The sequence below is a fragment of the Manis pentadactyla genome, chromosome 10 (assembly GCF_030020395.1).
Source record: "Manis pentadactyla isolate mManPen7 chromosome 10, mManPen7.hap1, whole genome shotgun sequence".
Taxonomy (NCBI): domain Eukaryota; kingdom Metazoa; phylum Chordata; class Mammalia; order Pholidota; family Manidae; genus Manis; species Manis pentadactyla.
The window spans coordinates 43103689-43120147 of record NC_080028.1 but is presented as its reverse complement, the minus strand read 5'-3'; positions in this window follow the sequence as shown (position 1 = coordinate 43120147).

Genomic DNA, 16459 nt, shown 5'->3' with positions numbered 1-16459 from the left:
TCTTCCCCTCTCAGTCCTCCATCCATATTGTCTCAGTTTGAGGATGGAAAGCCATAGCCCTCCACTTTGGGGGCTGCCCATGACTGCAGCCATCTGTATACCAAGCATCTTCAGGTATGTAGCTTTTCCCTCCTGATATAAACCCTTGGGTACCAAGGACTTAAAAGCAAGTTCTTCCTGCTAACCACTGGTATAGTTCACTGGCCCCAATAACTGTTGGACTTCTCCACTTACAGGGCTAGTAGAGAAGGTGCTGTGCTGCTGTAAATATGCAGCCTATTTGGCCAGTGGAGGCTTCTGTGCCATGGCAATCCATGGCCTTTGGTTTCAGTCTCACAACCACCCTGCAGTGGGATAGGTGGTTATTAATTTGGACAGAGCTGTAACACTGATAGAGTCTGCAGCCAGCAAAACATGGTACATAGCATACAGTTGTTTCTCTGTCAAGGTATTCCATACACTGCTCCTTTCAAAAATTGTGACCAGGATCCAATAGATTAGTGAGTCAGTTCACACCACTGCTAAAGGCCCCAACCATAACCATCTTTGGTCACATGAACATCTGTCTTACAGGGCCTTGATAAGTCCATTGCGCTCAAGGTCTGAATGGCCTTGACTCTGCACTTAGCAGCAGTTAAAACAGCTGCACACATTTCATCCCAGTCCCACCTGATGTCCTTTTGTACCAACTGGTTTAAGGGCTTCAGTATTTGTGCCAAGTGTGGAATAAAGTCTTTCCAGTAGCCCAAAAGGCCTAATAACTCTTGTAATACTGCCACAGTTTTAGGAGTAGGGAAAGCCTGGGCTTGGTCTATGACTGCTTCTGTGACGACTTTAGTTTTCCCTGAGAAGATAATCCCTCAGAACTTTAACAATAAACCAGGTCCCTGATGTTTGGTGCTGTTCACATCCCATCCTTTCTCTTGTAGATGTTGCAGCAGTATAGGGACTGGCCTTCCATATCGGCAAGAGAATCAGATGTGAACATAATATCATCAATGTAGTGATACAACTGCACCATTTGCAGTTTCTTCCATGTGCCCAAGTCCTGGGCTACAAGTCCATGACAAATAGTGGCACTGTGGAGGTGTCCCTGTGGAAGGACAGTGAATGCCTGCTGCCGGCCTTCCTGAATGATGACATTGGTTCCTGACTTTCCAGTGCTATGTTAGTAGAAAGGAAAGTATTAGCAACATCCACAACATAATGATACATTCCTAGTTCATGACTGAGGGTGTCCATAAGTGCTGCTATAGAGGATAGCAGTATGTAAAGGGGTTATGACTTTATTCAATTCATGTAATCCACGGTCATAAACCAGGAGCCATCCAGCTTTTTTACTGGCAACACCAGCTAAATAAAATGACTATAATTGGGCTTTATGATGCCCACCTTTTCCAACTCCTGCAGAGTTTCTCCAATTTCCTTGTGTCCCCCAGGCAATTTGTATTGCTTCATTTTTGTCACCCACTGAGGTACAGTCACCCACAGTGCAGAAACCACCAGGGCCTCACCACCATCCACAGGGGAGTTTCCAGGTATCCATCCACGATCCCTAGGACAACCCTCTCAAGTAGCACATGCATGAAGACAAATTTTTATACAGAGATCCTATCCATTACTGCCATGTATAATTCCAGGCGGGAAATATGTTCCCATCCCAGGGTGAATAACCTTAGAAGAAGAAACCAAAGGGAGAAATAAAGTGGAAGAAACACCTATTGATATGAAGATTCAGGAAGGCCAGTCAAGACATTCTGGAGATATTTCAATTTTACAAACAGACCTGAACCCCAAGCCTTTTAAATAATACACCTTTGCTTTTTTCAATTTTATCTTTTTAAGTTTATCATACTATATATCCATTAAAAATCTTCACCTTGAGTACAGGGATAGATTTCAGAATGTTCATGGATTTGTTAGGCAGAAAGACAGATATGAGCAAGATGAAAAGAGGGTTGTGCCCATCAAGAACTCAGGGAGTTAATGAGATACAGCCAGAGAGCCAGGAAGGACTCACAGATCTAATGCTCTTTGTAATATGAGTTCATTCCTAGTGCTCTTAATCTAGGCTGACCTTGAGACTTTGTCTAGCTAGTCCAAGTGAGATAGGGCAGAGATGTGGTACAAACATCATGATTAATTTTCCTAAATAAGCGATGATATATGAATAACATAATAAGAACAGGAGGGACTTATCTTAAAGCTAAGATTCCATTTTAAAAGAGGATTGGGAAGTTAGATACCTGGCCGATTCTTTGGTAATCAGCCAACAACTCCCTTAAGGCAAGACAAGCAGTCTCTACTGATGTGTTTCCAGTGCTTGGTGATAGTCACTATCTTGGAAAAGAATACAAAGTTTATCCTACAGAACTATCTACAAGATTGATATGTTGTCTCACACTGGAGAGAGACATCTTGATACTGCATGACAAGCCTATGCCCACCAACCCTTTACCTTTATCCCATTATTGAAAGCCTTAAAAGAGAATCTTATGCCCTTAAGTGTGCCTCCTCCCTAAGGTTTCCTGCATTCCCCTTTCTTGTAGTGTGCATTTTTAAAAGACTTCTTACTGTTCAACTTATTACATTTGTCTCTGTGTTTTTCCAGCGGTGTCTTTGTCACTTTGCTAGAACATTCCATTTCCAGACTTTAAACACAAGTCTTCACTGTCTCTGTCCTGTTTTGGATAAATAGGGAGGGGTACTGACAGCACTGATTAGAGCTCACAGGTTCCCATCACTGCGCTTCCCCTTATTCTCTGCTTAATTCAAGTCCATCTGTCTTTGCCTACCCTGACTCTAGCCCATTCCTCCCTCCGAGTGTGTTCAAATAAAACTTATGCACTGCTTCACTACTGAATCTCTGCCCTTCAATTCTTTGTCACAACAGGGATAAAACAAGGGAGACAAACTCAATCCCCTAACATACTCACTAAAATTCTGTGGAAATTGTGGGTGAAGAGGGTACACAATTTCATTTTTTTAACTTTTTTTAAATTTTATTTTGTTATCATTAATCTACAATTACATGAAGAACATTATGTTTACTAGGCTCTCCCCTACCCCAAGTCTCCCCCACAAACCCCATTACAGTCACTGTCCATCAGCATAGTAAGATGTTGTAGATTCACTACTTGTCTTCTCTGTGTTGTTAAACCCTCCCCTTTCCCCCACACCCCACATTATACATACTATTCATAATACCCCCTTTCTTCTTCCGTGCCCTTATCCCTCCCTACACTCCCATTTTCCCCAGTCTCTTTCCATTTGGTAACTGTTAATCCATTCTTGGGTTCTGTGATTCTGCTGCTGTTTTGTTCCTTCAGTTTTTCTTCTGTTCTTATATTCCACAGATGAGTAAAATCATTTGGTATTTTTCTATCTCTGCCTTTCTTATTTCACTAAGCATAATACCCTCTAACTCCATAAATGTTGTAGCAAATGGAAGGATTTGTTTTATTCTTATGTCTGAACAATATTCCACTGTGTATATGTACCACATCATCTTTATCCATTCATCTACTGATGGACACTTAGGTTGCTTCCATTTCTTGGCTATTGTAAATAGTGCTGCGATAAACATAGGGGTGCATCGGTCTTTTTCAAACTGGAGTGCTGCATCCTTAGGGTAAATTTCTAGAAGTGAAATTCCTGAGTCAAATGGTCAGTGTACTTTGAGCATTTTGAGGAACCTCCATATTTCTTCCCACAATCATTGAATTAATTTACATTCCCGCTGCAGTGTAGGAGGGTTCCCCTTTCTCCACAACCTCGCCAACATTGGTTGTTGTTTGTCTTTTGGATGGTAGCCATCCTTACTGGTGTGAGGTGATATCTTATTGTGGTTTTAATTTGCATTTCTCTGATAACTAGTGATGTGGAGCATCTTTTCATGTGTCTGTTGGCCATCTGAATTTCTTCTTTGGAGAACTGTCTGTTCAGCTCCTCTGCCCATTTTTTAATTGGATTATTTGCTTTTCATTTGTTGAGGTGCATGAGTTCTTTATATATTTTGGATGTCAAGCCTTTATCGTATCTGTTATTTATGAGTATATTCTCCCACACTGTAGGGTACCTTTTTGTTCTATTGATGGTGTCCTTAGCTGTACAGAAGCTTTTCAGCTTGATATAGTCCCACTTGTTCTTTTTTGCTCTTGTTTCCCTTTCCCAGGGAAATATGTTCATGAAGAAGTCGCTCATGTTTATGTCCAAGAGATTTTTGCCCATGATTTTTTCTAAGAGTTTTATGGTTTCATGAATTACATTCAGTTCTTTGATCCATTTCAAATTTTCTTTTGTGTATGGGGTTAGACCATGATCCAGTTTCATTCTCTTACATGTAGCTGTCCAGTTTTGCCAGCAAAAACTGTTGAAGAGACTATCATTTCCCCATTGTATGTCTATGGTTCCTTTATCGAATATTAATTGACCATATATGTTTGGGTTAATATCTGGAGTCTCTAATCTGTTCCACTGGTCTGTGGCTCTGTTCTTGTGCCAGTACCAAATTATCTTGATTACTATGGCTTTGTAGTAGAGCTTGAAGTTGGGGAGTGAGTTCCCCGCCACTTTATTCTTCTTTCTCAGGATTGATTTGGCTATTCGGGGTCTTTGGTGTTTCCATATGAATTTTTTAACTATTTGTTCTAGTTCATTGAAGAATGTTGTTGGTAACTTGATAGGGATTGCATCAAATCTATATATTGCTTTGGAAAGGATGGCCATTTCGACAATATTAATTCTTCCTAGCCATGAGCATGGGATGAGTTTCCATTTGTTAGTGTCCTCTTTAATTTCTCTTAAGAGTGTCTTATGGTTTTCAGGGTATAGGTCTTCCACTTCTTTGGTTAGGTTTATTCCTAGGTATTTTATTCTTTTTGATGCAATTGTGAATGGAATTGTTTTCCTGATTTCACTTTCAATTGGCTCATTGTTAGTGTATAGGAAAGCCACAGATTTCTGTGTGTTAGTTTTGTATCCTGCAACTGTACTCTATTCCGATATCAGTCCTAGTAGTTTTGGAGTGGAGTCTTTAGGGTTTTTTATGTACAATATCTTGTCATCTGCAAATAGTGACAGTTTAACTTCTTCTTTACCAATGTGGATTCCTTGTATTTCTATGTTTTGTCTAATTTCCATGGCTAGGACCTCCAGTACCATGTTAAATAACAGTGGGGAGAGTGGGCATCCCTGCCTTGTTCCCGATCTCAGAGGAAAAGGTTTAAGCTTTTCGCTGTTCAGTATAATGTTGGCTGTGGGTTTATCATAGATGGTCTTTATTATGTTGAGGTACTTGCCCTCTATACCCATTTTGCTGAGAGTTTTTATCATGAATGGATGTTGAATTTTGTCAAATGCTTTTTCAGCATCTATGGAGATGATCATGTCATTTTTGTCTTTCTTTTTGTTGATGTGGTGGATGATGTTGATGGATTTTTGAATGTTGTACCATCCTTGCATCCCTGGGATGAATCCTACTTGGTTGTGGTGTATGATCCTTTTGATATATTTTTGAATTCATTTTGCTAATAATTTATTGAGTATTTTTACATCTACATTCATCAGGGATATTGGTCTGTAATTTTCTTTTTTGGTGGGGTCTTTGCCTGGTTTTGGTATTAGGGTGATGTTGGCTTCATAGAATGTGTTTGGGAGTATTCCCTCCTTTTCTTTTTGGAAATCTTTAAGGAGAATGGGCATTATGTCTTCTGTGTATGTCTGATAAAATTCTGAGGTAAATCCATCTGGCCTGGGTGTTTTTTTCTTTGGTAGTTTTTATGATTACCGCTTCAATTTCTTACTGGTAATTCATTTGTTTAGATTTTGTGTTTCTTCCTTGGTCAGTTTTTGAAGGTTGTATTTTTCTAGGAAGTTGTCCATTTCTTCTAGGTTTTCCTGCTTCTTAGCATATAGGTTTTCATAGTAGTCTCTAATAATTCTTTGTATTTCTGTTGGGTCCGTCGTGATGTTTTCTGTCTCATTTCTGATTCTGTTGATTTGTGTTAACTCTCTTTTCCGCTTAATAAGTCTGTCTAGAGGCCTATCAATTTTGTTTATTTTCTCAAAGAACCAGCTCTTGGTTTCATTGATTTTTGGTATTGTTTTATTATTCTCAATTTTATTTATTTCTTCTCTGATCTTTATTATGTCCCTCCTTCTGCTGACCTTAGGCCTCATTTGTTCTTCTTTTTCCAATTTTGATAATTGTGACATTAGACTATTCATTTGGGTTTGTTCTTCCTTCCTTAAATATGCCTGGATTGCTATATGCTTTCCTCTTAAGACTGCTTTTGCTGCGTCCCACAAAAGTTGGGCTTTGTGTTGTTGTTGTCATTTATTTCCATATATATCTGGGTCTCCATTTTAATTTGGTTGTTGATCCATTGACTATTTAGAAGCATGCTGTTAAGCTTCCATGTGTTTGTGAGCCTTTTTGCTTTCCTGGTACAATTTATTTCTAGTTTTATACCTTTGTGGTCTGAAAAGTTGGTTGGTAGGATTTCAGTCTTTTGTAATTTACTGAGGCTCTTTTTGTGGCCTAGTATGTGGTCTATTCTGGAGAATGTTCCATGTGCACTTGAGAAGAATGTGTATCCTGTTGCTTTTCGGTGTAGAGTTCTATAGATGTCTATAAGGTCCTTCTGTTCTAGTGTGTTGTTCAGTGCCTCTGTGTCCTTACTTATTTTCTGTCTGGTGGATCTGTCCTTTGGAGTGAATGGTGTGTTGAGGTCTCCTAAAATGAATGCATTACAGTCTATTTCCTCCTTTAGTTCTGTTTGTATTTGTTTCACATATGCTGGTGCTCCTGTGTTGGGTGCATATATATTTAGAATGGTTATATCCTCTGTTGGACTGAGCCCTTTATCATTATGTAATGTCCTTCTTTATCTCTTGTTACTTTCTATATTTTGAAGTCTATTTTGTCTGATACTAGTACTGCAATATCTGCTTTTTCCTCCCTGTTGTTTGCATGAAATATCTTTTTCCATCCCTTGACTTTAAGTCTGTGCATGTCTTTGGGTTTGAGGTGAGTCTCTTGTAAGCAGCGTATACATGGGTCTTGTTTTTTTATCCATTCAGTGACTCTATGTCTTTTGATTGGTGCATTCAGTCCATTTACATTTAGGGTGAATATCGATAGGTATGTACTTATTGCCATTTCAGGCTTTAGATTCGTTGTTATCAAAGGTTCCAGATTACTTTCCTTACTATCTTAGAGTCTAACTTAATTCACTTAGTATGCTGTTACAAATGCAATCTAAAGGTTCTTTTCTATTTCTCCTCCTTCATTCTTTATATATTATTTATCAAATTCTGTACTTTTTGTCTATCCCTTGATTGAATTTGGGGATAGTCTATTTAATTTTGCATTTGCCTCGCAATCAGCTGCTCCACCCTCTCTACCATGGTTTTACTACCTCTGGTTACAGCTATCCAAACCTAGGAACTCTTCCATCTATAACAGTCCCTCCAAAACAGACTGCAGATATGGTTTGTGGGAGGTAAGCTCTCTCAGCTTTTGCTTATCTGGAAATTGTTTAATCCCTCCTTCAAATTTAAATGATAATCTTGCTGGATAAAGTTATCTTCGTTCCAGGCCCTTCTGCTTCATGGCATTTAATACATCATGCCACTCCCTTCTGGCCTGTAAGGTTTCTGCTCAGAAGTCTGTTGTTAGTCTGATGGGCTTTCCTTTGTATGTGATCTTATTTCTGCCTCTGGCTGCTTTTAACAGTCTGTCCTTATCCTTGATATTTCCCATTTTAATTACTATGTGTCTTGGTGTTGTCTTCCTTGGGTCCCTTGGTTGGGGGATCTGTGGATCTCCATGGCCTGACAGACTATGTCCTTCCCCAGATTGGGGAAGTTTTCAGCAACTATCTCCTCAAAGACACTTTCTATCCCTTTCTCTCTCTCTCTTCTTCTTCTGGTATCTGTATAATGCGAATATTGTTCCACTTCGATTGGTCACACAGTTCTCTCAATATTCGTTCATTCTTAGAGATCCTTTTTTCTCTCTGTGCCTCAGCTTCTTTGTATTCCTCTTCTCTTGTTTCTATTTCATTTATTGTCTCCTCCACCGTATCCAACCTGCTTTTAATACCCTCCATTGTGTTCTTTAATGATTGGATCTCTGACCTGAATTCATTCCTGAGTTCTTGGATGTCTTTCCGTACCTCCATTAGGATGTTGATGATTTTTATTTTGAACTCCCTTTCAGGAAGAGTCATGAGGTCCATATCATTTAAATCTTTCTCGGGAGTTGTATTAACAATTTTACTCTGAACAAGGTTCCTTTGGCTGTTCATGTTTGTATATGGCGCCCTCTAGTGTCCAGAAGCTCTATTCTGGAGCTGCTGAGCCCCTGAAGCAATGTCGGGAGTCACAGGGTAGCAGTATTGGTGCCTGGGGGGAGGAAAGAGCTGTTTCCTTCTTCCTGGCTGCTGTGCCTGTCTCCACTGCCTGAGCCAGTGGGCCGGGCACACAGGTATAAACTTTTGTCCCAGAGCAGCCGGATATGGATCCCTGCTTTCCACAAGCAGCCAGAATACCAGTCTCTCCAGGATTTCTGCCTGTGTTAACTTTCCAAGGTAGTCATGCGAATCTCATGAAAGCACCATGAAATGTAGGTTTGTACACCCAGCGCAGCTTTCCGGAGCTAGGTATTCAGTAGTCCCACGTCTTCCACTCCCTCCCTGCTCTGTTAGTCTTCCTCCCGCTGGTGAGCTGGGGTTGGGGGAGGGGCTCGGGTCCCACGGAGCCACAGCTCTGGTACATTACCCCGTTCGCTGAGGTCTGCTCTTTTCTCCAGGTGTGTGCACTCTGATGCCGTCCTCTTTCGTGTTGCTCTCTCAGGATTAGTTACGCCAATTAAATTTTCTAATGGTATCTATCCAGTTTTAGGAGGAAGCCTCTGTCTCTCCTCTCACACCACCATCTTTATTCCCATTCATACACACAATTTCTTTTTAAAGTAAAAGCATATAACACACAGTAATTTTTAAAACTCACAATGTATTATTTATTCATGAGTAGCAAAACTCAGAACATAATTCAAAACCCATGCCAACTGGGTGGCAAGTCATAAAATTGCAATTGGGACTTGAACGTTACAGAATGTAATCATGAACCTCAGTATCCCTCCTCTATCAGTCCCTGGGTATTGGCGACCAGTTCATCATTTATAGGAGGGCCTCCTAGGAAGTTCAGTTATCAGTTTCCTTTGTCAGGGGATTGTGAATGGCCATTAATCTTTATAACCCATCTCCAAATTTGGGGAGATCTCCTGAAACTGGAGGTAAAATGGCTTTATAATCTAAAAGCAATTCTTCTGTCCAGGGAACAGTTTTTAAAAATGGGAATTTATGTTGGATATGGACATTACTTTGTGTTCCAAGCCTAATTTCTGTTCTTTTATCTTGACAGGGGAATTCCTAAGGCTAGCTGTTACAATACAACAATTGAAAGCTCTCTAAAAATATTTTTTCTTTCAAATATAGCCTATTTAAAGGATCAATCTTCTGGCCATTTGTGAGTAAGACCTTAATGACAGCTCAAACCTATAAATCTTTTATGAGAAGACCTGGAGGCAACTTTCCAGATTTAAAACATGCACACAAGAAATGTCTCTGGAGGGCATAGATGAAGCAACCTCCATGATCCAAATGTTCATACCCACAGTCAAAAAAAGCAAAGGTATTTGTAGCACATGTGGTAAGGATGGTGTAGTGGGAATGATGTCTCTATTCTCCCACAAAAATGTGAAATGACTGTAGTCACTGACTCAGTGATCTGTGACACCAGACCAACTCTTCTGGAAGGGGACTTTTCCAGAACTAAGAAGCAGTGATGCTTGAGATTATAAAAATCCCTTAGGATAGTATATTACGGACTATATTTTTGTATGTTGAACTTTCCATTCAAATAAATTATTTATTTTAATATAGGAATTTGTATCTCTTTATACCCTTTACCTCTTTTGCCCATCCTCCTTTTCCTCTTTCCTATGACAACCACTGGTTCGTTCTCTGTATTTAAGTCTATTTGCTTCTTCGCTTAATGTTTATTGATTCCACATATAAGTGAAATCCTATGGTATTTGCTCTGTTTGACTTATTTCACTTAGCACAATACCCTATAGATTTGGTCATTTGTTGCAAAAGGCAAGGTTTTATTTTTAATGGCTATGTAATATTCCATTGCATATTTATAGTGCATCTTGTTTCTCTGTTCTTCTATTAGTGGAAATTAGGGTTGCTAACATATCTTGGTTATTTTGAATAATTCTGCAATAAATAGAGGGGTGTATGTCCTTCCAAATTGGTGATTTAGTTTTCTTTAGGTAAATATCTAGAAATGGATTTACTTTTTCCTATGGTATTTTTATTTTTATTTTTATGCACCTCCAAACTGTTTTACATACTGGCTGCACCAATTCACTTTCCCACCAACAATTGCCAATGGTTCCCTTTCTTCTACATCCTCACCTACATAAGAAATAACATTTGTTATTTCTTGTCTTTTTAATAATAGCCATTCTAACAAATGTAAATTTATATCTCATTATGGTTTTGATTTGCATTTCCCTGATGATTAGTGATGTTGAGCATCTTTTCATGTGTCTTTTGGCCATCTGTATGTTTTCTTTGGAAAATTATCTGTTCAGGATTTCTATCTTTCAAGCAGTTTGGGTTGAATTGCATGGGTTTCTTATATATTTTGGATATGATCCACTTATCACATACATAATTTGCAAATATATCTCCTGTTCCAGAGGTTGCCTTTTTGTTTATGGTCTCCTTCACTGTGCAGAACCTGTTTAGTTTGATATCCCTCTTGTTTTGTTTTGTTTTTGTTAACCTGCTTGGTGAGACATATCCAGGGAAAAAATTACTAATGCCTATGTTCAATATTTCACTGCCTTTGCTTTCTTTTAGTAGTTTTAAGATATCAAGTCTTATTATATAACTCTTTAAAATATTTTGAATTTATTTTTGTGTTTGTATAAGTCAGTTACCAGTCTCATTCTTTTTCATGAAGCTGTCCAGATTTTCCAACACCATTTTGAAGAGACTGTCATTAACCCTCAAAACACAACCTCTTTCAAACTACTTTCCCTTTCAAGAGGATAAGAACATTGATTTTTTAAGAAATATTCTCTGTCTTCATCTTCAACTGTGCCTTGTTAATGACATCTCACAATAAGTATTTAATTTGAACAAAATTATAATGATCTTCCTTACCTTTTACATTCTGCAGTTAGTAAAACATATGCAAACAATCATTAACATAAAGAAAAACATAACCAAGCAGTCATTAATAATAGTTGATAGACTTCCTCTGAGTAATTGTTCCAAAGACAACAAGTAAATCCAGGTAAAACATGAATACCATTGACTTTAAAGACAGCAGACTGTGGCTAAAACAATGAGGACCAGAGGGGTGAGACACTGGAAGGACTGAACTGTACAAAGATGAATTAATTGGAAGCAGCTGTTCTAGTCCTCAGGACATTTTCAGATTCATCAATTCAGTGGGTTAAAGATACTTACAAATTCTTTGATACTTTCCCATCAGAAGGTGTCACCTCTGTCTGATTCCCTTTAACATCAACTGGCTCTTTGAGTTGATTTTGGCCATTAGAATGTGGTAGAAGTGAAGTTGTGTCACTTCAGTGATCAGGTCATTGGAGCCGTGCAGCTTCCATCCTCTCTTCTGGAACATACCCTGGGTGAATCCAGGTGTCATGTGAGAAGTTCAAATGCCCCGAGATTACTGTGCCATGAGGAAGCCAAGCTAGCCTTGCAGAGGGGCTGTGTTGAGGGAGATGCTTGCTCAGCCCCATCTGATCCAGCCATCTTAGCTCTTGTGACATTGGACTGAAGAAGTCATGGTGGACATCAGCTCAGTTGAATCTTCACACGATTTCAAATCCAGTCATCGCTGATTACAACTAAATGGAACTCCTTTGTGAGAACCATCCAGCTGCCACCATCTACTCCTGCCACTATGAATGATGAAAATTGTTGTCTTATCCACTAAAATGTAGGGTGATATGTTACACAGCAATAGACATTAAAAAATAGTGTGTAGGAAATTGCTTTGCTTGGGCAGTGGGCTTCCAGGGAACCAGCAGAACTCTTGGTGGTCTTGTAAGGATAGAGATACCACACTGGACAATTGACAGCCCTGAGGGAAAAATATTCTAGCTGTAGAATGTTGAATTTTTCCTTTTCTGTATGTACAGTATATTCAAGGGGTGTTAATTAAAAACTGAAGAAAAGCCCAAAAGGTTAGATACAAAAATAATTGATCAAAAGTATTGTGATCCCCAGTGAAAATATGTTGTATTTTCAAAGACAATGATAAGAACAGCAGAAGTCTGGGGAAGTATATATAATGGAGAGACTCTAAATTAATTAAGAAAATTAGTTTTCATTTGGACTGTTAAGTACTTGACATGTGTATATTATTACTAGTTCACAAAACATTTTGCAAAATAATTCTAAATTTTCTGTTTTTTTCATTTAGAGAAAATGAGACTCATGGAAGTTAGGAAACTTAATGAGTGAGAGATCCATGATCAAATTCACTTTTAGTGACTCCAAACTTGTGTTAATAGCAGTATCTGATATTGGCTCAGACAAGCACATTTTCTTAAGGAGGAAATTTGAAGACTGACTCAAGAAATCCCACGTTTCCTGACATAAGCACAATTTAAATCATGAGTATACCAAACAAATTTCAGAACAATATTCTATGTGAAATGTTCAAGACAAATTATTTATTTAAGATGTATCACTGTTTAAATTAAGAATTTTTATCTTTATTTTTTCATGTTTAGGATAAAATTGATCAAAAATAATTTTAAAATATTTAAATATATATTGTGATGATTGTGAAAGGATTCCTCCCACCTAGTTCATTAACACATCCACCAACTCAAATATGTATCTTTCTGAGTGTGTTTGAGGACAATTAAGTTCTCTTAGCAAATTTCAATGATACAATGTTGTCAGCTATAGTCACCATGTAATATATTAGATCCTCAAAACTTTCTCAGTTTACAGCTGACAGTTTGTACCCATTTACCAACTACTTCCAATTTCTGCCAACTCCCAGCATGGCAACTGCTTTCTATTCTCTGTTTCTGAGTTTGACTTTTTAGATTTCCATATGTAAATGATAACATTTATATATGTAGTACTTGTCTTCTGTCTGGCATATTTCATTTATCATTATGCCCTCAAGGTTATCCATGTTTTCAAAAATGGAAGGATTTCCTTCTTTCTCATGGATTAATGGTCCACTGTGTACACACACACCCACACACACATACACCATATCTTCTTTGTCCATTCTTCCACCAATGCACCTAGTTTGTCTCCGTATCTTAAAATTATGAATAATGCTGCAGTGAACATTGGGTGCAGTATCTTTTTGAATTATTGTTTTTGTTTCCTTCAGAAAAATACTCAGAAGTGAAATTTCTGGGTCAGAAATTAGTTCAACTCTGTTTTTTAAGGAACTCCTGTAGTTTTTCCATAGTGTCTGTACCAATTTACATTCCCACCAACAGTGCAAAAAGGTTCCCTTTTCTCCACATTTTCATCAATGTGTGTTATTGTTTATTTTATTTATTTATTTTTATTGAGATATAATTGACATAAAACATATTAGTTTCAGCTATAACATAATTTGACGTATGTATATATTGTAAAACGATCACCATGATAAGTCTAGCTAATATCAGTCACCACAGTTAAATTTTTTTATTGTGATGAAAACTCTGTAACTTTCAAATATACAGCACAGTATTATTAACTGTAGTCACCATGCTCTATGTTCCATCTCCAGGACTTATTTATCTTAAAACTGAAAATTTGTACCTTTTGCCCACCTGCATCCATTTTTCCCACCCCTCACTTCCCACTCCAGCAACCAACTATCTGTTCCAGGGTCTATAAGTTCAATTTTTCCTCCCGGTTCCACATATAAGTGAGATCATATATTATTGTGTTTGTCTGACTTATTCCACTTACCATAATGCTCTCAAGGTCCATCCATGTGGTTTTAAATAGCAAGATTTCCTTTTTTGTGGCTGAATACAATTCAATTATATATATTTATATGATATATAGTTACATAAATATATGATATTTATTTATATTTATATTCCACTTTATACATATATATCACATTTTTTTATCCTTTTGTTCATCAGTAGAAACTTAGGCTGCTTCTGTATCTTGGCTATTATATATAATGCAGTGAACTTAGTGGGTACAGATATCTTCTTAAATCGGTGTTTTTGTTTCTTCAGGTAAACATCTTCAGACTTGGAATTGTTGGATCATGAGGTAGTTTTATTTTTAATGTTCTGAGGGACTGCCAACCTCTTTTCCATACTGGCTGTACCAATTTATATTCCCATTAATATGTTTTGATTACTGTTTTGATCACACTGTTTTGATTACTACAGTTTTGTATGTGCCCACAACACCACACCTTCTTTTTTAGAGCACAATGCGACCCCTTTTAATTTTTGAATGTGTGCAGACATTGTTTAAGTCTCAAAACTGTGTGACATATGATATATTGGCACCACTTGACAAACAGGAAACTGTGTTCTAAGAAACATCACATATATGTTGAGGTTACCAGCTGGTAAGTGGAGCACTTAGCCTAGAGCCTTGAGACCCAGAGCCAGCACACTAAATTCTCTCCCCAGTGTCAAGGAAGCATATAGCCAGTTTGACTATTGGCTATGCAACACATGGTGGTGCAGACATCAAATGGCTTTATCTTTCCCATGTTCCCGTCTGTCCTGTGCTTCTGGGTTGAGGGCTGTCTTAATGTCATCTCAGTCCTGCTGTGTAACTCTGCCTCATTTGAGTTATTAAAACTCAGTCTTGTTTGTTTTAAAATTTCAACTTCATATTCTTAAGCTCAAGATAAACTTGTGGTTCTAGGGGCCTGAAGTATAAGAGGTGGTATTATTTGTTCCGATTGCGGCTACCCACTTCTACCTTCCTGTGCTTTGGCAAAGGAGGAAACCTCTGTCCTTAAGCAAGAGCCTGCATGAAGGTTTGGTCCCCATTGTGATGGTTGATGGCACTGATCCAGCTCCTTGGTGGGCAGCCCCTCACCCCAACGGTATTAGACCCATGGCTTGGGTGGCACCTGTGAGACACAGCTGCCCCCATGGTCTTCAGCTGTGCAGGTCCCTTTGCTCCAAGCCCAACAGTTTGAGACCCCAAAACCCCAATCTCCTCTTCCACTCCTAGCCTGAGGCCTGAGGGCTTGGATCAGATCCCTCTTTTATATCTCTGAGACCTGGGGCTTACCATACACTTAATATGGACTTTAAATGGAAAAATTATGTTGTAATCATTAAGGGATGAATAAATAGTCAAAAATGTTCTCATAAACACTCTCAGACTCTTTGGCTTAAATAACAATTTTACCAATCATTCAAAAAGAAATTACTTCACAAACTCTTCCCTAGCTCTCTGTAATATTAAACTCAATAATCATGCCTGAAAAAGACTGTCAAGAAGAGAAAATCATAGAGGAATCTCATTCAAAAATATAAATGCAGAAATCCTGAGAGAATATTAGTAAACTAAGTCAGCAATATTTTCAAAGTATCATATAGTTCACCCAAAGTGTTTTCACCTCAAAAAAGCAAGGTTGATTTAACTATTTATGTCTCATCACTTTAAGTGAATTAGAAGAGATAAATGTAGTGGTTTTGATAAATGTAGAAAAGACTTTGGTAAAATTATGTGCATTCATTAATGATTAAAAAATCTTATCAAGTAAGAAGGTAGAAGGTACTTCCTTAACATAAAGAAAACCTAAAGCAAACGCCATAGTGAAACAAAAAATTCTGCCTTATATCTTGTCTAAACAGGAAGAAAGATGTTTACCATATATTTATAGGTAACAATGGAAGTTAAAATGGTATGTATCATTAAAATATATGTATAAATGATATATATAAATAAAGTGTAGTAGATATATTCTTAAAATGTATATGTGTACATAAATATGGACAACATTTGGAGGGAAAAAATAACAATGCTTATTTCTGGATGTTAGAGGTTCTGAGATTTATTTTGGCTTTTGTATCTACTTTTCAATTTTTCTACATTAAATATACATATTTGTGCAATTTTAGATAAGGTAATCTTCTAACTCATTGCACTTCTTAAACAATGTGTGAATACAAAGTAATGAATACTTTCTGATTTGTAATTAGAACATTTTTCTATGCCTGAATTGAGTTTGGTGCTATCATTGCATCTTTTTTTCTTGAGGGCCATTCACATCGTGGGTCCTTGCATTGGGATTATTTTGCCAAAAAAATGCCATAGTAGACTCATTAAAGAATTTTGATTGAGGGCCTCCAAGGACTTCTTTCTTTAGTTCTTTTTTTTCAGTACACTATTAC